Below are 20,912 nucleotides of genomic sequence, written 5' to 3'. Positions count from 1 at the left end.
TGCTGTCCCCAGACTTCTGAATTCTCACATTGTTCTGATTTTGAAAGGTGTCATATGGCAGCACAGCAGGCTAATGATGTACCATGTTCAGAGGAATTAGTTTAAGGGGCTTTTTTTTTTCCCCAGCCCAGTGAAAAATAGTAGAAATAGTGAATTTTTGGAACTTAATGGGATCATACTGTTCTTTCCTCACATTGTCAACTACACTTAATTTCCTCCTTCCCATTAACGTGTCTAATGCATATGTCAGGCGGAAGCCTGACACACTAGTGGCAAACAGACTGTTGTACGAAGGCGGCAAAGTGTTAAAACAATTGAGCAAGTGAGTACTAAAGTTTGCTGCTCTGGCCATATGGTACAGTGTTTAATTTCCCGTAGTGAAAGAACGTGGCTGTCATAGAAAAAGATGATGAATAAATTTACTTGGGGCAACTTATTATAATGAAGAATGACTTCTCTGAGGAAGCAAACAGAGGAATTTAAACTCTGATGAGAAGCATATGGGAAGCATTAAGATATAAGCAAGGGTAGCAAGGCTGTGTGCTTTAAAAATGAAAGACATTTAATCGATGCTTGTTGCTGGTGTTGACATATGGAAGTGAGAAATGGGTTTTGATTTGGAAGACAGGAAGAAGGTTAATAACAGTGAAGGTGGTTGTGGAGTGATTGATACTTGGAATAACTAAGGCAGAAAGGGAGAGAGCACTTCATGCAGTTTCAGGCAACATACTCGGGAGAACAATGTAATCCAGCAAATAAAGAACATGAAACGACTGTGGGCAGGTCGCTTGGCTGTAAGGAGAACTGACAGGCCAAAGTAGCAGTGATCAAGTAGTAGCCCACAGACAGCAGGCCAGACCAAGACAGGCAGGAGTGGCCGGGCTGCCTGTGCGAGGGCAGAGCCGAGATGGGCTGTTTGTCTGCTCAGCCCGGTGCAGAACTCCTGTGCAGAGAAGGGTGGAAGGAGATGGGGTGGGAAGCAAACAGCAGGGGTGAGGTATGAGGAGTACCCAGTGCTGCTGTCTGTGTGTGTATTTTCCCAGTGTGTATGCAAGGCAAATGAAGGGGAGTGAGTGAGGTTGGAAGGCTTTTCTTGCAGCAGCTCATGCTTTATGGAGGCATTTTCTTTCTCAAAACTGAAAGGCCATGCTCAGCCATGCTGATGGCTGGTTCTTCCCTCTCCACTGCAGCTCTCCCACAGCTCACAGGTGTTGTAGGGCAGTAAATGGCATGAGCGTCCCCAGCCCTGCAGTATGGAGTGACAGCTGGGGGGAAAACAGCCTGACCCTGCCTCCCCCTGCCCCTGCTCCCCAGCAGTCCTGCCAGCCACCTGAACGCAAGGCCCACAGAGGCCTTACACCTCCCCGTGGGCTGTCCAAAATGTCGGTGCCAGGGGATACACGGGTGAAACGAGCCTTAAGGTTCCCTGCTCAAGAACAGGCTCCCTCACATGGTCCAGATCTCTTGCCTCGTTGCTTCCCACAGCCTGGGCTGGTAAGGGCCAGCATCAGGCTCTAAGTACTGCTTTGAAACTCCGTGAGGTCAGACGGGTCCTGATAGCAGCGGCCCCCCAGAGAGCAGCACTGCACAAGCTGCAACATCTGCAAGAGCTTACGGATCGGATCGGGCATGCCTCCCCCGCGAACACGCACCACCGATTGCCTGGGGTGTGCAGACCTGCAGAGGGGCTGAGCTGCGGTCGTTATTTTTCTCCCTCCGATGAATTTCTATTAAATCCAGCTTCCCAGAGGTGAAAGGTGAGTTCATGAGCTGCTACATGATTTAGCATTTAATACCAGCTTACTCTGACTTTTTCTCTTACTTTCTCTAGATGACAGTCATTAACTCCAGCACCCAAAATTCATTCTTACTTGTTAAGTGCTGACATTGTGTCCAGATAATAAACAATATATAATATGAACGCAGAGCTAACTATCTCCATACTCAAGATACCTTTTATTTTTCAAGTAGAGAAATGTGCGAGTCTGACCTTCATGGTATGCAAGGTTAAAGAGGGTATTTTAGAATGAAGAGCTATTAAAGACATGAAGTTAAAAGAAAATGCAACATAGGGTTTTACTCTTCAGGGCAATGGTCTGCTTTTTACTAACTGGTCTTCAGTAAGGCATTTAATATGATACCACATAGAAAGATACGGCTTTAACTGGAGAGATCAGACAACTTTAAAGTTGTAAGAGAACTTGCGAGAACTTCTTAAAGGGAATGAGGCAATTGCCTCACTGTAAGGAAGACATTTGTGGTGGGAGGTTGCTTAGTGTCAGCCCTCAACAGCTGGTATTGAAACCAATCTTATTCTGTATCTTCTGTAATTTAATGGCCTTGGCACGAAGAGCTGGTGTATGCAAAAGTGATTTAGAGATGCACAAATTTGAAAGGCACTGTCAGTAAAAAAAGACTATCGCTATATCAAGTGGGAAGAACTAGAAAAACAGAAATGGAATAAAGTTAAGTATTGTGAAGTCATGCACTTGGAGACTAGTAACAGAACTCCTACTGTAAGCCTTGGCTTATTACTTGGAAATGACTAAGAAGAAGAAAAAATGAGGTATATTATTTGATCATTGGACAATTATGAGAGAGCAATATAATATGTCCATAAAAAAGGCAAGTAAAATCCTAAGAAGTGCTGCATGAAATATTTCCAAGGGAAATAAGGAAGCAATGATGTCACTGGACAAGGCCTGAGTCTTGGTTTGGAGTACTGACCAAACCTCTTCAAGGCAGAGTTTCAGACTGGACCAAGTCTGAAGAAAAGGGTGGACAAATTGTTGTATATCAAGACATTGTTGTAGGCTTCTCCTTATGGGGAAGAACTGTTTGCATTGAAGAATAAGGACGGCACAATAAAAAATACATCTAAATCAACCAACCAAAAATAGATTTTGAATGGAAATTGGTCTTCCCAAAGAAGTGGATGTCTATCTAGTTTCAAGTGGGGTTTGATCCGATTATGAATCTGTGTATGATGTGGTTGGCAAATGAGCTCATTACAGTCCTCAGTTCATACTCAGATACTTTGGACATGAACAAATGGTAGACCTGCAAGAAAGAAAAAAAATACTGACCATGGCACTGTTTCACAGAGACCTGCTTCATACTAACCTGGCACTCCTGAGGCCACAGACTCTCTAATATGTGGTATGTGCCCCCGAGCCTCCAAGTAGTGTGGAGCTGTGGCCAGTGCAGGCAGCACCGCGGTGAATCTCCATTTGCCTGGCAGTACAGGAAGCAGAGGATAAAAATTAAAAACTCTGAAGTGGACCAGACTGACACCAGCAGCCAGAAAGAGTCCCAGAATAAGGGGATGAGAAAGACGACAAAGAATTATCTGAATTCACTACGTTCTGGCCCCACCAAGCTGAGCAAATGAAAATCTCACTCTGCTAGACAGCTTCCTGAACTGGTTAACCATGCCTGGAGGTCCCTAGAGATGAGAGGAAGTTTTACGCATGTGGCAGCACTACAGCCAGCCCCTGCCCCTACCTCCTTAGGCCAGACCCAAAGGTGAATACAAGGTTTAGCTGAAAGCACAGTGCATTCACGTGCTATGATACACTGCTTCCTCAACAGCAGTAGTGTCATATAGTAGGGCTTTGAAGATTCTCTCCAGACAAAGCCTTCAGACCTCCAAATAAAGCAGACTTCTTTTTTTTTTGGGGGGGGGGGGGGGGGGGGGCGCGGGAAGAAGAAACTCACACCCCCCTCCTCCCAACCATCAATCCATCTCAGCCTGGAATTTAATTAAATATTTAATGAGCACAGCAGACAAAGATGAAATATCATGTTTAATTTTGAAATCATACATTTACTTATTAGACCTTTAAAATACCAATTTGGTTTAAAAAGATAATATTCCTCTAATTTTCTCATAAAGGCCACAGAACTTAATTAATGAGAAAAAATCTCATTTTAAAGAGTCAGGGACAGGTAGTTACAGAGAGAATCGAAATAATTGCACAAAACACACTGTCTCATGAGCCCGCTGAGGGGGAAACTAGGAAACTAGCTCTGTACCAGTCTGCATGCTGACCAGCCAGCCCGCTTCAGTAAGATGCCTGCTTTACCAAGGGATAACTGTTTTCTATTATTCACCAAGACGTTGCTGGGAGAAGGGAGAATGCTTTTATTTCAGCACGCACCACAGAGTTTGAATATCCAACCACGGGATATTCAACCAAGGGAGATGCTGTAACAAGAGGTGGAAGAATGGGGCTAAATCATCAGTTGTTATGAATTGGCACAGCTCCCTTAAAACAAATCGTGCAGCTCTGATAAGCGAAACCAATCCGAGCTCAAGGGCACAATGAGCTATTACCACAGCTAAGGATCTGGCCGAAAATCTTACAAAAGGACAGAGGGAAAGGGGAATGATATACTGCATAGTGAGAGAGCAAACAGAGCTGTGTTTGTGAAAGGGAAGCAGGGAATTAAGTGAGAGGAGGTTAGGGAGAAAATGGGACCGCCCAGCTCCTTGAGCTCTCACTGATGTCAGCACAGCTCTGTCCATCCAGGTCAGCCAAGGACTAAGTCTAGGGAAAGGGCATTCATCTGGGGCGGCCAAGGTTTTGAGGGGTAGTCTTCAGCTCCCAGCAATACAGCTAGAGAAACGTGCATAGTTTTAACTTGAGTCATCCCTGAATAAGGCACAGCTGAAGTTCACGAAAGGTTCAAGAAACTGAAATGGTTGTGCAAATCCAAAAACTGGTTCGAGAATTCACAAGCACAAAGCGACTGCCTACGGAGACCTTGCTTAGCTTTCCTGTGGGTGCATGCAGGAGGTGGTCACTGCTCCATCTGCTCTGAGGGGACCCAGCAAAGCAGGTGGGTGCTGCCACCAAAACAATGCCTCTGACCTGGAGATATGACTTGTAACTCTTTCCAGGAGCACTGTGGCCCTCTCTCTTTGCAGCAGTTTTTTATGCACGTGGTCATATCAGCAGAAAATCAGGGGAGAATAACCTCACAGACCAGTACAGGCTGGCAGCCAGCCACCTGGAAAGCAGCTGTGCAGAAGCAGTAACAAATTGACCGTGAGCCAGCAATGTGCCTTGCAGCAAAGAATGCCAGCAGCATCCCAGGACGCACGAGGAGGAGAATTGCCAGCGGGTTGACAGAGGTGATCCTTCCTCAGCCCAGGCGGGGGCTCCCCCATACCAGACAGACATGGGCACATGGGAGTGAGCCCAGCAAAGGGACACAGATATGGTAATGGGACTGGAGCATCTGCCCCATGAGGAGAGGCTGAGGGAGCTGGGGTTGTTTAGCCTGGAGAAGAAAAGGTTCAGGAGGATTTTATCAGTGTCTTTAAATACTTGATGGGAGAAGTAACGAAGACAGAGCCAGACTCTTCTCAGTGGTGCTCAGTGGCAGAACAAGAGGCAGTGGGCACAAAGGAAATTCATATACAGGAAATTCAATTTGAACAAAGAAAAATTTTTTTCACTGTGACTGAACACTGGAACAGGCTGTCCAGAGAGGTTGTGAGGTCTCCATCCTTGGAGATATTCAAAAGATGATGGGACACAGTCCTGAGCAGCCTGTTCCAGCTGACCCTGCTTTGAGCAGGTGGTGGGACTGGACAATCTCCAGAGATGTTTGCTGACCTCAGCCGCTCTGTGATTCTTTGAAACAGCACTCCCTGAAATCCTGCTTAGCTACTGACAGGTTTGGGTGGTTTGGAGTTGTCATCTAAGTCTAAGAGAAACAGAGTTCCATTGAAATTAATTAGCAAGTGCTCCTTTGTCTGAATAGATCCCAGGTAATTTTTCCACTTCCTCCAGTGTCCTTTTCTGCTCTGTCACCTCAGGCCTCCTGATAATTATATAACAAGTACACTTCAGGATGAAGTGATTATAGACTGGGAGCTGCAATCACACTCTGCACAAATCATATTTTCACCTTTGTATGTGCTGTAGACCTGTGACCTGGTTGCAGCACTGTCATATGCATTGTGTAAGAACAAAACCTCAGTCAGTACCTCTTAAGCCAGCCAGCCAGGCTGCTCTTTATAAAACCAGCAACATACCTGCTTCAGTGTCTACTTGAGGGATCTAATTATATGAATATAGCCAGGCCATGTCTATGGGTGCATAGCTGTGTACTTACTGTTCAAGTAGGAAAACCAGAAAAGCACATTATGTATACACACAAGTGGTTGCCTTGTGTAGGTTAATAGCACTCAGAGCCTACAATCTGGAGTGTCTAGATAAATGTGTACAATTACTTTGTAAAACTGAAAGGGATTCTCTTTATCCATGATGAAATTTGCCTTCAAGAATGCTGAAGCAAGAGATACTTGGCTTAATACCTGTAGGAGTGAATGGTAATAGGACATGGATTCTACTCTTTATCTTCATAGAATCATTCTCTCGGACTTCGAAAAAGCCAAGAGTCACTTGAAAAAAAAGTAATGCATTTCCTAGCACAAAGAGCCAGATTTTATCTTTTGAAGTATGCAGTTTGCCAGGAGGTGAGTGGTCAGGAATTCCTTGCACTTTATAGAAGGAATCAAGCTCAAGTTTACTTTGCATGGAACTTACACAACTACTGAAACTCAGAAATCTGTCATTCTTTTCCCAGACTCATTCCTTTCCTTACTGTTAGAACAACTGTGCGCTTAATTTTCCCCATCTGATCGAGTACCTGCTTCACAAAAAAGAGACTCCGATCACCTTCTGTCCAGAGATACTCAGGAACAGTAAATAAGTAACCTTGTGCCACCACAGCAGAGGCGGCTCGGCAGTATGGCAGCATCCAAACCCATGGGGAACAGGGCTGAATGCAAAGCCCCTCGTAATGTTAACCCTGCAGCATGATGCCTGGTATACAGAGGCTGACAGCTGTACTTGTCCAGGAGGGACGCCCACCAGTCAGTACAGAAACATCAGAGAAGCACGATCCCCAGCACCTTGCCCAGACCTGTATGAGGAGAGAGTGGCAATATGTGGTTAACAACAGAGGACTGTGGGCCAGGATGAGAAAGAGCCAGCTTGGAAATGCATGTGGGGGAAACCTCAACAAAAGGGGAATGTAACCTCACTGCTCTGCAAAATCCTGGGAAACATTAATACTGCGGTATTAATTGTAAGTCACAGGAAATTATTATAGAATCGGTTAAGTACATGGGAGGTCATATTTAAGATGCTGAATGCAGTTTTGGTCACCGCATAAAAGAAGGATATTATGGAAAAGTACCAGAGGGCAACAGGGAGATTCAGACACGCAGCAGTTTTTAGAAAGGTTAGGTAAACTGAATCTGCATTCTTTACCAAAAAAAAAAAAAAAGGAGAGAGAGAGAGAGATTATAGAACTTATTAAAGTACTGCAGGCAACTTCTGAGAGAGGAAGAAAAAGCTGCTGTAGTCTACTTGAGCTAGGGTGCATGAATGTCATCAGCAAAGGAGCAGACAAACTAAAAGGACTGAGGAGGCACTTCAAGGAATAAATTAGCTGGGAGAGAAACAGAGAGCTGCTAAATAAAAAGTTGAAACAATGTGAGGGCAAGGGAATTATTTAGAGAGGGGAAAAAGTATGGTCTGACAGGATAAGATAACCTTGGGCAGTTCTTTTTAAATAAGAATAAAATATTAATCCAGCTGGGTTTCTGTAAGCAGCATACTGGAGGTAAAGCATGCTTCGCTGCTTAAGGCACCATTGGAGGAGTAGCATTAAATGCTACACAATAATCAGTTGACCAAAAGATGTATCTCTCTCTTGATCATGAGAATGGGATTATACCATCAGCACAAAAAAATCTGAGAGGGCTGGGAAATGCCACAAATTTCCTGTTTTCTCAGTTTCCTATAAATTAGATGGCCCCACAGGACTAGAAGGGATAACAGTTCTCCAAAACCCATGAATATTACCGACTGCTGGAGGAAATCCCCTGGATATCATAGCATGTCAGAAGGTCTGAAACATTGTTTTTTGGGACTGCCTGCTCTCACGCTGTGCTTACAGGCACACCCGTGTGGTAGCACAGGTTTTTTCGGGAGTCACGTTCCTCTCATCTTCCTGCGGAAGGAGGCACTACGGAGTGTGAGTTCTCACAGAACACTTCGGAAGGAAAATCCTTCCTAGCTCGATCGGACTGATGTTTCTAGGGATGCTCCCTCGTGTTCTTTTGTTTCCTCGCCTAACCACATCTGCCCAGTACCAGATGTGAAAGCCTGTTACAGCCACAGATGATGTCAAACCGAGCTTTTCCCAGCAAGATAACTGCCCTAGGCTCAGTGCAGCCACGGGATGGAACGTGGGAAGGGCCCCACCAGCATCTGAGTCAGGCACCTTTAGGTCTGGTCGAAGCTGTCCTTGTTGGACTCTCCAGCTGTGGGGCAGGCAAGGCAGGCAGCTGGCTGAGGGAGGCGCAGAGCAGCCGGGGCTGCTTTCCTCGGAGCCCAGCCGCCAGCTAAGCAGGGACCAGCACGGTGCCGCCTTTGGCCCAGCAGGCAAAGGAGCTCTCTCCTCTTCTCCCTCAATTCACAGCAGGTCTCTTGTGGCTCTCAGGCACTTCATAAGCAGCTCTTGAGACAAGAGAAGCTGGCCACCCCTCTCTGAGACCCCCTTTTCTGGTGGCACTGGCTAGAGAGGTTCCCTTGTGCTTATCTGAGGGCTGCCAACAGAGTGCAGGAAGGGAGTCTCAGCTAGAGACAGGTAACGCAAAGCAAAGGACTCTACTAAATTCATGACACAGCAATGGCTTTATGGCATTAGAAGGAAAGGGAGCAGAAATGTGCTCTCTAACAGCAGTGCTGGAGCGAGTCATAATCAAACTGGGAACCGCTGAACTTCTCCTATTGTTCCCCCAGGTCTTATATACCTTGACACGTGCAAATACACTGCGTGCTCTCCCAGCCACTAATCATGCTGCTATGAAATCCCCCGTAACGAGGAAAGGCCAGTTTTACAATGACACTATCAAACATGGTGGGAGCCTCCGCAGAAAGGGCAAAGTGAGGGGGAATAGTTATTTACATCACCATGGATAAAGAGCCTCGTGAGACCTATTTCAGTGGCTCGATCTGTGATACTGAAACAAGTAGGAGCCAACAAGCCGCGGGAGCTGCGGAGCTGCTTGGGCAGCCTTCATTTTTTATGCAGATCTTGGAATTTGTCGCCACTTCACAAAAAACATAACTAAATAAAATGGCTGGGAGGCAAACAGATTTGAGTTTAAACAACATGAATTTAAAATACGAATAACCATCTTGGTAGATTAATCAATCCAAATGTTGGGGTTGTTGTTTGGGGATTTTTTTTTCTCCTCTGCAGCTGTATCTTGCTAAGTAACACATTTCTATTTCAAGGCTGTTAATACCGGAGCAGCTGCAACACTCTCTGGGAATTTTTAAAAATCATGATGAAATTAAAGGCAGAGACATAAAAACAAATCCTTCACAGCTACCCTGGCTGATGGCATTATAACAGTAACAGTCATTTTCAGTACATCATTTTCTTGGCAAATGCTACTTTTAGTCAGTGCAAGTCATAACACTGTATGTGTCTTAATGCATTTTCCTCTTTGCCACCTAAAGATAATCATCAAATATGAAGAAATTGAGCTTCATGGTCTCTCTTCGAGGGGGAGAATGTACTTTACCTCTTTCTTTTTTCCTTTCTTTTTTACAAAGACATGGAGCAACTGACTCACCAAGCTGTCAGTTATACCAGGTTTGGTTTATTTTTTTAAAGAGGTCTGGGTTTCTAAACTGTGTGCACTTAATTGCATGGAAACAAGAGCTGTGATTACAAGCACAAATTTGTATTTGCATATACGATGATGAAACTGGCCAGTTTTGTTTAGTAACTTGATTGTAGGAGCTGGGAACGTGATTCTGAGCTCCTAACATTTCACTCAAGTACAGTTTTTTGAAAATAAAAATAAAAATCAGATGCTGAGTTACCCGCCCACAGGTACCTAAGAAGCACAACAGAGGCTAGGAATGGAGCACATGCCATTGCCCTGTGTCTTCTGTATCAGGAAAATAAACCATCTTTTTTTTTGAAGCCTATTCAACCACAGAGCTGTAGGATCGATTGCTTTCAACGTTTGTTTGAGACGAAGAGCTAGGAATCCAAACTTTCACATCACATCAATGCTGTTCAGAGAAAAGAGATGAAAGAACAAGCAAATCCTTTCTCCACTGAAAAAGAGTTGCCTCCAAACCACCTTTCTTCTAGGCTGTCAAAAGCCTCAACAGTCTCCAAATCACCTGTAAAACCTGAAGCTCTTCCCTCTTTAGCATTTGGCAGGCATTTACACATGGAAATAGAGCCACTACCACTGGGAAGCACCATATGCCTAAGACCCAAAATACATTAGCCATTTAGAGCTCAATTTGTAAAACCACCTTTTACACTTCAATACTTCAAAACTTCGATAGATGTAAACCAAATACAGGTCTGTCTTACTTATTAAGTACAGACACTTGAAAAGGCAGCCAACAATTAGCCCCCCTTGAGTACAACAAAAGCCCTGAAACTGCAACACACAGCAGGAAGAAGGCAAAAGAAGTCAGAATTACTCCAGCATCCTAGAGAAACTGCGCCAGTCAGGTAAAAAGGCTCTGTGACCCTGGAGGGGGCACTCTACAGACTAGAAAAAAGAACAAAAAATGCAAATAGTCCATTACCCCTCCCTTCTGAGACCTTCCCTTTGAGCTGGGGGAAAATGTCATTTCTTTCTCTAATGCTAGCAAAGACCACAATTGTGGAAGCAATCCACATCAACCAGGGAGCTGCAGGAGTTTCACAACACTCCTCCAACATCCACACGAGATGCCAGTGGGTTGGGGAGATTATGAAGCCTCAGCCATGGGAAAAAAGGTTATGGGATTCTGGGCAAACATCAGAGCGATCCTGACCCAAGGCTTGACTTTATCTTACTACCTTGCGCTGGAAAATATATCTGAGAGGAGTAAGGTAGATGTCCTTCCCTCCTAGTCTTCTGGGCTAACCAAGAGGAAGAGGTTAGAGACAGTATGCTCTTTGCTCACTACAAGAAGGCAGGAGCTGAGAGCTGAAAGCAAGGGACTCTTGCAAAAGTGAACAGGAGGAAGAGGGCTCCTGTTCACAGAAGGTATCACAGAAGTGAAAGGGAAGGGAATCGGTGATATGATCAGGAGCACAGAAGATACTGGTATCTCCCTGTCCATCAGGTGGGATCAAGTGTGCGTGTCTGAGGCAGGAGAGCACGATGCAGAAAACCGTCTCCAGGCCCTGTGCTTTTCTGGCAGGCTTTAGGCAGGTGGTCGTTTCCTTGTCCAAAGGAGGCAAGCTGTTCTTTGGTGTGATCCTGTAGAAGGCTGAGTCACGCCAGGGCTCAGTACCCGTCTGTCATCACGAGGGCACTGCCCCAGCCAGTTTCAAGGGTCTTTTTCATTTTTCGTTGTCTTTTGTGTTTCTTTCTTTCTTTTCTTTCTTTGGCAGAATGAGTTTCAGTTATTTCCCCATGAATGGTTTCCAGCTTTTTGCCTTCTAAGGCTGATGACAAAGGAGAGAGTGTGCTGACAAAAAACAGTCCTATCAAAGCACGATAAGGTTCTTGCTGTCTGCCTTTATCATAGATCTAAGCAGTGTCAGGCACCTAAGATTTAAGCAAGTGGCAAAGCTAAAAATAGATGGAACAAATGCGCTTCTTGTTTTGACTTTTAGGAATTATTTATTACAGATGAAATCTGCACTGTATTCAATACACACAGGGAAAGGGAGGGGGGATTCTGGGAGACTTGGATGCATTCAGCTCTCTCCTTGCAAGTGCAGCACAGCTGAGACACGAACCCTGGCCTTAGGAAGGCACACACCTACCTGCAGCTCCTCCCTGACCCAGAAGGGCCCCCGACTCTGTTCTTGGATCCAATGGGTCAATTCCTGCATTTGCAAAAAGTCTCACTGATTTCACTGCCAGGGCAGACCCTGCTGCAGGACTCAAATCCCTGTGGGTGTCCTGTTGAAGTCCAGACAGGAATAGTATCCAAAGACCCTTATCTATGTTTGGAGTAAGGGCTTGTTCCCCTGTCCAGGAGCGCTCAGAAGGACAAACAGCCAGCCTGCCTCCCAGCCCACATCATACAAGTGGTGAAATCCCCTGCCGAGAAGAGGATCAACCACAGACCAAGCAGACTGGTACCTACTGATACTCCAGAGCCCTGGAAAGCTGTGCTTACAGCTCACACCACATCACTCTGCTTGCACTGCACAAAGAGCAAGACTGCTTTAAGGACTGCTGGTGCCACGGATAAGAACAGTGCGTCATTCAAAACCAGTTTCAGCTTTCTGGTTCACCTTCTTTGTATCACCCAGTCCTTCCACTTCCTACTACCTCGCACACCTGTCTCCCTGTCTCATCATTACTCCTGGTCTTGCACGCCCACCTCCCGCATCCCCCTGCCAATCCCCTTCTTCTCAGAAGATGACTTGGACGCAGCCCGCAGCGAACACCAGGCCTGCAGCACTCGCTGGCTGCTGGAGCACAAGGCTCTCGATGAGCTGGTAGTGGCACGTTTGGGAGGAGGCAGACACGCTCTCAGTCCTCAACAGACGCTGAAAAAATTGGACTAAAGAAACAATGAGTGCATCCCTCATTTGGTATTTCTTGGGCCTGGATATTAGCATCACTGATGGGATTATGTTATGGTTTCTTTTCCACACTATGCCCAGTTACACTGTGCAGTTCATTACCACTCATTACTGGTGGAGGCCAAAAATAGAAACGGATTAAACAATGATTGGATGCTTTCATGGCAGGTACACCCACCAGTGGTTTCAAACACAATGACTTACACACTTATGAGGTCCCTAGCCTATTAATTGCTGAAAAAGTATAGCAGGGAAGGAGTACTCCTCGCTTTCTCCTTTTCCTATAGTTCTTCCCCGCACATCTGCGACTGGTCAGTGTGAGAAACAGGCTGCAGAGCTGGAGGGATCTTTGATCTAACCCAGCTAGGTCATTACCACGGTCTAAAGGACTGAAAACTCCTGCGGTTCCCTTATTCACTCTTGACCCCCGTGCATATCTGTAAATGCTGCCTGGTCTCTGCTACCCAGCTACTGACCTCATCCTTTGCTTATTACTGGAGGAGTAATCTTTCTTTGATTAATCATCCTCTGTATTAATATCAAACAGCCTACGGCTTTCTCAAGCAGATTACTGTTTCTGTCAACTGATTCCCTCCCCTTCCCCTCAGATAGAGAAAATGGATAAATGATGACTGTCAGTCCAAGGCGAATAAAACAGATGCATTTTAAATATAGCTTGGGGAAAAAAAAAAAAAAAAAAAAAGAAACCCTAGCAGTGAGATAGCTTTTGATATGAACTTGAAATGACTTGTGAAATACAAGATCAAGAGTCTTAAAGGCTGAGACCTGTATTTTGGGTTTCTACAAAGTTGAGTAAGAAAATTGCGAACATTTTTTGTTGTTCACTTAAATCAGCTTCAAAAATGGAGCTCAATTTTCTTGAAGAATAAGGAAAAATGTGATAGAGATTTTTAACCTTTTTTTGATTTTCAAGGTGGAGGGAAGATGTCTTTTTAAAAAGCAATTAAAACTGTATTTCCAAAGAACTTGCCAGTGTAGGCTAGGTAAAATATGATCTCTTTGTAATTACCGAGTTCTTTTTGCTCAAAAGATTTCCAAAGAGTTTAACTGTCCAGAATGAACTGCCATAAGAAAGACAGCCAGGTGTTGTTATCATGCCTCGCTGTCAGTTAAACTAAGGTCAGATTAGGCTTTCAGTCATCCTGATTACTTGAATGAGTCAGGCAGCAGTGTCCTTGGACCTGCTCAGGAAAGAGCCCGGATTGGGGCAGTGACAGAATGAGTAACAGAGCGCAGGAGTCATCCTAAGTCCTGCTCCGTTACCCTAACACTTCACTTCCTCCAGTAAAGCTCCAGACATTTCTTCTGCTACCATGGCATCTCACACAAACTAGGGGAATGCAGTTTGCTGAAGAGGGTTTGTTATTTTTTTTTCCCTCTGACAAGTTTTCTAGCGAGATTAATAAATAGAATTTGAAAGTTTTTTAATATTCTCCCCTACAGCTGTGTGAATGGCACTGAGCAAGCTGTTATCTGCTGGATTTGCAAGAACATGAGCTAATTTCTGAGCTCCTAAAATACCATCTGATTTCTCTCACAGATCAAGAGACAACTGTCTGCAGACAAATTTCAGCTGAATTATTTTGGAAGTTTATAGAAAGAAAAAAAGAAAAAAAGTCCCTAACATATTTGGGCTGGGGGAAAACGGGTTTTTTGCTTTCAAAGAACAATGCACAGACAAAACAAATTTCCAATGCAGGGAGTGGGCATTTAAGTTGGGGGCCACCCAGCTGGAAAGCAGTTTTGCAGGAAAGGACCTCAGGGTCTTGGCGGACACCAAGGTAACCAGGAGACAGCAATGTGCCCTTGCTGCAAAGGTCAAGGCAGAAAATCCTTCCCCTCTACCTATCAGTGGTAAGGCGACACCTGCAGCACTGTGTCCAGTTCTGGGCTCCCTAATGCAAGACTGACATGGACTTACTGGAGAGTCCAAAGAAGGGCCACAGAAGTGCCAGTGGGACTGAAGCATCTCTGATATGAAGAAAGGCTGAGAGAGCTGGGACTATTTAGCCCACAGAAGACTATCAGAGGGTATCTCATCAAGGTATATAAGTATCTGAAGGAAGGATGCAAAGAAGATGGAGCCAGACTCTTTTCAGTGACAGGACAAGAGGCACTGGGCACAAACTGGAACACAGGAGGCTCTGTCTGAAATCAGAAAACACTTTTTTACTGTGACTGAGCACTGGCACAGGTCGTGCAGAGAGGCTGTGGAGTCTCCATCCCAGCAGATACTCACAAGCTGCCTGGAGATGGTCCTGGACAACCTGTTCCAGGTGACTGTGCTTGGGCAGGGGGGTTGGACGAGGTGACCTCCAGGGGTCCCTTCCAACCTCAGCCATTCTGTGATTTGCAGCTGCTCCCAGGCACCTCAGATAACAGGCCAGGTGCAGCCTAAGCACAGCTGAGGTTTGGTACAACCTTCCCTTTCTAGCCATACAACCGACACCTTGCGGCATCAGTGTCAGCGATAAAAGAGCTTTCTCCATGCTGTGAAAGGATGTGCTGGCTCACACAACGACCAGATAAAAGATCTATAAAACCAGTTCCAGTATGTCAGAATAGATGCTCACCACTGTCGTTTCTTCAACATACATGCTATAAATCCATGGTTCTCCCATTGGAAGAACATTTTAAGAGAGACAGTCTCTGGTCTGGGTGTGAAACAGAAAGCTGGTAGCACACCGAGACCTCCAGCCTACTTCTAATGGTGCCCTTCCATGCAACACACTTTGAAACCTTACTTTCTGACGTATAACATGTTCCCACAGCACTGTATAAGCATTATCCATGGTGCTCATGGAGCCGTGCACCTGATCTCTGTGAAACTGACGGGACATTTGCCACTAGCTTTGACAGAAGCACAAACAGATCCAAGTTTATTGCTATTCCATGTTCTTCAAGTTCACAGCTGTCCTGTGCTGCCTTCTGTGCCCTGTGCAGAGATCAAAAGACACAGGGAGGTTTGTATATGCACTCAGTTGTTTGACAGCACGTACAGCTTTGCCCACTAGATCTTTTAAGTAACCCAAATGTGTTACTTACCTCAAATGTGACCTCTTGTTATTTGAATAACTCAGGAATTCATGTCAGAAATCTCTTTGATATGGTTCAGGGTCTGTAAACACCCTGAAACCTTTCACAGAGAAGTCTCATACCATTTCTTTTCTTTTTGAAGAGGTTATACAACAGAAAATAATTATAAGGAACCCATTGTGGTCCCTCAGAGTCGGTCTCAATAACCAAGTTGCTGGGTTTGAAAAGCGAGAGTTCACTGAAGTAGCAACAATGCAGATTGTATCTGTCTCAAGTCTTCACAGGAGCTTATTTTGATTTCTGAGACTGCCTTGCTTACAGCTTTGTACAGAATTAGCAAGTTGCTGATTGAGTTTTAAGCTCTGTCCCCAGATGCACACAGCCACAGGCAGCTCCCGGGGCTTCTGCGTTGTCTGGGAGTCGGTGGAAGCTGCTGGCACAGAACAGGGAGCAGAATTTTGGCCTCTGGCCAGTGCACAACTGTGAATGGTTCAAACCACTGTACAAACAAAAAGGACCTAGTCCCATCCAACAGCACCTTCAGAAGTGCATTATCATGCTAATATCCCAACATGGCTGGTATAAAAAGCAAACAAACAGCAGAGGAAAACCCAGCTGTGAAACAGAGCGGTGGTCTTGAATGAACGTCTCCCTGTTTCTCCCTCCTCAAGTGTAAGCACAGGAACACTAGCATCAAGGACAGTACAAGCAATTTGAGTAAAGAAGCAAGGAGAGGTGAGACTTTTTTTGAGGTTTAGGGTATGGCTAGGAATCCCATGAGGAATGCATTTTTTGAGGAAAGACTGTCCTCTGCCTTGAAAGGCCCAAGGTGCTGGGATCATGTGGATCAAGTGTTCACAGGCACCGACATTCCTGTGGGTGCTTCCAAGTGAGCCACACTGCCAGAGGCTCACCCAGAGCTGGCTGCAGCACCAGCATTACAAGCATTTCAGCCAACCAGAAGGATGCATGGCAGCCAAAACACTCTACCAGAACTCCCCTCGCCTGCACCACTTCTCTTGCATGCACACCAGGCCAGCAGAGGAGTGGGATAGGAGAAGAGAGGTTTGCCTGTGTGTGTCTTGTGATGGAGATCAGAGAATATGCTATAGATGTGAGCTCCTGATAGATGAAATCTCATCTGTAATTTTTCTCTCCTCCTCCTCTAAAAGACTGCCAGGGAATGAAACAAAATCATTTCAGCGGAAGCTGGGTATCTAATTCCCTTATACTAGTCTCGATAACAAAATAGCCTGAGCAGCTTTTTGCAAACAACATGAAAACGCTTTTATTTGCCACATGCACTGAAGCATGATCTACAGGTCAAACACACAGCAGTTACCATCGTCTGCTACAACTGAGGCGCAGAGGTAGGCAGGAGGTTTTCTAAATAGGCTCACAGTTCCTCTGAATTAAATGTAGGCTATAAGTCCTTATTTAGATGCACATACAACTGGCCTAATTTTGAAATACATGAGGGTTCTTCCTATGACTTCAGTGAAAAAGCTGGTGGTATTCAGCAACCTTGAAATTTAGGCCAACAGCTTACTTTGTATTTGACCTTAACAGCCTAAATATTTCAGTGCTTACTGCTCTGGGACTTCAGAGGATGTAACTGTTTAACTAGTTTTGAGGAACTTGTACTGGAACCGTAATTTCAGGTACCGGTTTGACCCTGTATCTTGCAGACAATCTAAGGAGAAGACATAGCTAGCAACTCACTTCTCCTCCTGATGCTGTTGAAAATTAAAGATGAACAAAACTACAGGTTTGTTTTGAATCAGCACTTCTTATGGTTTACAAATAACGTGGCTAAAACCTGCAGCCCACATCAAGGCTGTGTTCAGGTCTGGCAGAGTAAAACTGGATATGCATTTGTCAACTGCAAAACTGTACAGGCAAGCGAGCGGCGTGACTCTGTGCGGTTATGTGCAGTGTACTGTCACCTCACTTACGGGTGAAATTGGGTCTGGATGAACCAGGCACCTCCCTGCACTAGGTGTGAGTACCACAAACCCCTCAAATACACCCTGCCAGATCTATGGTAGGGCCCAGGAGCGGCAGAGGCTCTGCAAAGACTGTGTAGTCCTGTGCATGGGGCACTAAACTGACTCTTTGGAGACCTTGGTTCCTTTCTTAGAAATGTTATTCATGCGCTGTGTGACCTTTGAAGCATCCCTTTGCTCCTCTGCACTTCTACTTCCCCCCTAGGCCTGCTTGCTCTCATTGCAAACTCTTCAGAGCAGTGAATTTCACCTTTTTTTAATCCTTCAGTTTCATGCTGGGGTGATGAAATACAAAAAAACTAATAGCAACTGAGGAAAACTAAATACTACAAATTCATGTTGAGCTTGTGGATGTTACAATTTTGTCCACAAGGACGAGATGTAGCAAGGTATTCTTGCAATTAACTGTTTATGCTATGCCAGGAAAACGTGTCAGGTCTTTGGCTGAATTGCTGTATGCATGATGAAGAATAAAAACAAACACAAAAAAAACTCAAATTTCACACTGCAGACCCTGATCCCTCTCAAAGTTGGTCTGTCTTCCTTGTTTTAGCCTCCCACCGGCACCAAATAAAGTATCTGCTTACCAAAGAAAACCTTGACTTCTTGAAGAACCAACACATGAAAAACAAAATCAAGAGTTTCGTTGGCTAGCTTTCTATTTTTCATTGAAACACCTCCAAGAGTCCTGGAACAGCGCTACCCATTAGTTGTGTGTTTCAGGGCTGCCTGCACATGTCTGAGAGAGGCAGACAGAGCGCTTGTTGCCCCTCAGGGGAGCGGTGGGGTCCTTCTGTGCCTGAGGATGAGGAGGACAGGCCAGACAGGAGTGAGGAGCCCGGTGCCCGGCTGCCACACGTCCCCTCCAGATGTCAGCACAGGACTGCGCAGCTCCCACCGCAGCCCGCTGGGACACAGCTCACAGTGGCCCTCCTCTACGGTACCGCACGGAAGGTCAGGCGTCTCCGCTTCCCTCTCTGCTAGATTTGTTTTTCTAATTTCTTTTTACTTGAAGGTTTACCAGCTGCTTTATTACCAGGCTGAGCTTTCCTTGCAGTCTCTCCCTCTCTCCTCCTCCTTCCCCTTTTTTGTTCCTCGAGACAATCACTGTCTCTGGTCCCAGCTGCCACTGCTGATTTTTCATTACAGTTTAATTTAAAACTGGGATTGGAATGGAAATGTCTTTTTGCCATTTGGGGTTTGCAAGGCCTGTGGTTTTATTGCCAAAGGCACAAATGCTAGTTACTACTGTTTTTCCAGAGTACAAGTGTAAGGGGCCTGCCAAAGGGGGGGCAAAAGGGTCGGGAGGCTTGTGGGAAGCAGTAGGGGGGGAAATAAATCCACCTCACAGAGAGAAAATAACCCAATTCGTTGCTTATGCATTTATGCTGGTACATGTGCTGGTGTGTTAGAAGGAGGTGGGGTTGCAACATGTCCCTGGGCTTGGGGTCTGTGCAGTGCACTCACGAAGCAGATGCAAAAACAGACCAAAGCTCCGCTCGCTTCCTTGGGGGAAAGAAAACAAAAAACAGGCTAACTACTTTTCTTTTAAAGCTCCCTGGCTCTCTTGCTTTACATAGCAAGCAGAGTGTTACATAGCACCCTGCTCAGTAACAGCACTTGGAGGGAAAACAAAACTGGAATAAAGAAGATGTGTGAGAAGAGAAGGAGACCAGTTAGTCACTGCCTTCAGTTCTCCTTTCCTCATCCACACCAGGGAGCAGGAGGCTGCAGACATCACCACGAGCCCTCCCAGGAGTTAAACAGCAAGCCCTCCTATATCAGTGTCCTCCAGCATGTCCCCAGCTGGCAGAGCCTCTGCTGCTCCTTCTGGTTTGCTTTACCCAGCCTCCTCCCTTCATCTGTAAGGAAATGATCAGAGAGGAGAAAGAAGACGCACTGTTTCCAAGTTCAAAATTAACTTAAAGTGGGTGGAAATTTAATCCTTTCTCTCCAGAGATAAATGGAGGAGGAGGCTGTGGACAGTTGCAGTCTTCAATTGAAACATTTAGTAGCAGCACAGGAAGCTACTGTTTCTACCATGACAGATTACAGACGAGAGTGCCTAATCTCTGATCTGCTACACTAAAAAACAATTATTGTCTTCCCTCCCAGGGAGAGCCTTATCTTTTCCTGGCTACATAATTTCAGATGTCAGCCGGAATTTCTGCATTATCTCGGTGGATCACGCTGACTCTTCACGTATCCTACATTTCAACCTCCTCCCCTGTTGGCCTTGGGCTGCTCTGGATCTGGAGTTTGTCTGGTATCAATACCACACTTCGTTGCCCGTCTACCAGTGCAAGAGCACGTGGTGCTCTGCAGAGACAAACACAGAGCCTGTTCTCCTCCAGCATTTTTCATATCTAACCCTGTGACTGAACAGTCGAGTATTACACACAAGCACTGATGGCACATCCGATGGGACAGCGCAGGTCTGGCCACGTGCAACTCAGCCTGCTTTCCTCCCAGCTCTCCAGACCTCTGAAGATACTTGAGATTTCCGTCCAAAATACTGATCCTTCTCCCACATCCAGTCAAAGTAAGCTGTTTCTACACCCTCGGCAGTGCTGAGTGCTCCCCCTAGCCCCAGCTCCCCTCTCCCCTTACTTTTGGCTGCAATTTATACCATCCTAGAGATGAGGTTATGCTGGAAGAGCAGCAGATGCTGTATACCCATCAGCTTGCTCAGATGATGACCATGCTTGCTGTGATGTTAGACGAGCTGAGGGGGTACGTTGGGCAGGGCTGTGTGGAGGCTGGTAGGGGAGGACAAATACACTGACTTTGACAATAGAAGGAACTGATCAAGGCTCTTGAGAAAGCAAGAGGCACGACCAGAATTAACGGGAAAAGATTTTAGCTCTGAAGAGAGCTCAGACAAAAAACTCGATACACAAAGATGAACCAAGATGCAATAAAAAATGTTGAAAGACATTGTGCCCAGCCCCTGACCCACTCTCAAAGATTTTGCAGTCAGGTTCAGAAGGAAAGAATAGTTTCCAGAAGCACTGCAAATGAAGAGGTACCAGGATTTGGCAGGAGCACAAAAGTGATAAAGGCAGAACAGGGAAATGCTGAAGACTGAATGTCATCTTCTTCCATTTAGGATGCACAGATTTCTCTCTCCACTGGCTGTGATCATCCAGGAAACATTATTTTTGGTTAGTGATCTTCCTGTATCCTTGTCACACAGCAAATTTTATTTTCAACATCTGTTTTCTCTGCTGCCTCTTTGTTTCCAAGTTGGAC

General features: G+C 45.4%; 1 protein-coding gene and 1 long non-coding RNA gene across 4 annotated transcripts in view; one reads left to right on the top strand and one right to left on the bottom strand.

Annotated features, from left to right (window-relative positions):
* LOC308198300 (uncharacterized protein) overlaps nt 1-20,912 on the bottom strand; it is a 240,330-nt gene that overhangs the window by 162,515 nt on the left and 56,903 nt on the right. The window lies entirely within an intron of this gene.
* Nucleotides 517-20,912, top strand: part of LOC308198309 — a 37,729-nt gene continuing 17,333 nt past the window's right edge. Inside the window, exons 1-2 of one of the 2 annotated variants that reach the window (XR_013953814.1) lie at nt 532-18,614; nt 19,378-20,824. This is a non-coding gene — a long non-coding RNA (uncharacterized lncRNA). Of the gene's footprint in view, nt 20,825-20,912 lie in introns of both variants that reach the window. The other variant, XR_013953813.1, reaches the window with a different exon arrangement.

Source organism: Anser brachyrhynchus, assembly GCF_964034855.1.
Source record: "Anser brachyrhynchus genome assembly, chromosome: 7".
Classification (NCBI taxonomy): domain Eukaryota; kingdom Metazoa; phylum Chordata; class Aves; order Anseriformes; family Anatidae; genus Anser; species Anser brachyrhynchus.
This window is presented reverse-complemented; position numbering and strand designations above follow the sequence as displayed.